At 42.0% G+C, this 1,609-nt stretch overlaps 1 protein-coding gene across 3 annotated transcripts in view; it reads right to left on the bottom strand.

The window, feature by feature from the left end:
* Positions 1-1,609, bottom strand: part of tnfaip2b (tumor necrosis factor, alpha-induced protein 2b) — a 19,592-nt gene that overhangs the window by 11,941 nt on the left and 6,042 nt on the right. The window lies entirely within an intron of this gene.

The following is a 1,609-nucleotide window of genomic DNA, read 5'->3' on the forward strand; positions in this document are numbered from 1 at the left end:
AAGCATGAAAACATTGAAAAGACTAAAATACACGTTTAAGATAAATATAAAATAAGTAAAATAGAATAAAATAAAAGGGATAAAATAAAGTCAAATAAGATCGGGAAAGGCTCTCCTATAAAAGTATGTTTTAAGAAGGGACTTAAAAGTTCACTGACTCAGCCGACCTGATTTCCTCGGGCAGGCTGTTCCAGAGCCTCGGGGCCCTGACAGCAAACGCTCTGTCCCCTTTAGTTTTCAGTCGAGACTCTGGAACAGACAGCAGACCTCTGCCCGAGGATCTCAAGGTACGTGCTGGTGTGTATGGGACTAAAAGTTCAGAAATATAACAAGGCGAGAGGCCATGAAGAGCTTTAAAAGTGATCAATAGAATTTTAAAGTCAATTCTAAAACATACTGGGAGCCAGTGTAATGAAGCTAAAATAGCAGTAATGTGGTCATATTTCTTTGTTCTGGTTAAAAGCCTGGCAGCTGAGTTCTGGACAGTCTGGAGTCGATCAGTAGATTTTTGGAATGCTGGAATGCTGACACCCAGGGTAAAAACCAAGTCCAGTGTATGACCACGGTTATGTGTTTGCCCTTTGACATGTTGTTTGAAGTTAAAAGAAGTGGCCATATTTAAAAAGTCAGTTGCATTAACATTGTTGGGGTCATCAACATGAATATTAAAATCGCCACAAAGAACAATTCTGTCATAATTAAAACCAGAGTAGATAACTGAGATGAGAGATAAGATGTACTTGATGACATTTTAAATTTTTCCTATACATGCTCACTAGCCCACCACCACGACCACTGACCCTCGGTTGACTAAAACAATCATATTGAGGCGGACACAGTTCAGCTAGCTGGCTATAGTCATTCATCTGCAACCAGGATTCAGTTAAAAACATAAAATCTAGATTTGCAGACAAGATAAAATCATTTAAGATAAAAGTCTTACTTGACAGAGATCTCACATTGAAGAGAGCCATTTTAAATGAGTTTGTTTTGGGTGCTGGAGTTGGTGCAGTTGTCCTAATCCTTAAGAGATTACTAATATTTCTGTGTGGGATGTGCACATTTCAGTTTACTGGTCTATGCGTGATGATGACAGGAATAGAAGTCTTTGAACAGCGCTGGTAGCAGACGGCTTTACATGCCAGTAGGTGGAGACAGTTGTTTGCGGCAGTGAGGCAGAGATCTGTTCAGTGACCGGTGGTGCGTCCAGGTGTGCTGCATGAATGATTAGTCATTCACGTAAGTCATGTGTGGAGGACCGCACCGCATGCTGTATGTGCGCAGCTAACATTTCTGAGCCCCGTTTGTTTGGCTAAAGTCTGTCTGTCTTAAAAAGAGACATTCTTTGCCAGAAAATATTAAAATTATCCACATAAAACACACGGTGAGCCCTGCAGGCGGACTGGAGCCAGTCGTGGAGGCCAAGGAGTCTAAAATCTGATTTTGTCAGCTCAGACTGCTGAAGAGCTGTGTCATTTGTTCCGACATGGACTATCACTCTTGTGATGGAGGACGGGAGCGACGGCATCAGGTCCTGGAGTTTTTTTAAAATGTCAGCCGTGGTGGCACCGGGGAAGCAGTGAGTGGTAGCGTTAAAGAAATGGATGTT

The sequence above is a fragment of the Micropterus dolomieu genome, linkage group LG11, assembly GCF_021292245.1.
Source record: "Micropterus dolomieu isolate WLL.071019.BEF.003 ecotype Adirondacks linkage group LG11, ASM2129224v1, whole genome shotgun sequence".
NCBI lineage: Eukaryota > Metazoa > Chordata > Actinopteri > Centrarchiformes > Centrarchidae > Micropterus > Micropterus dolomieu.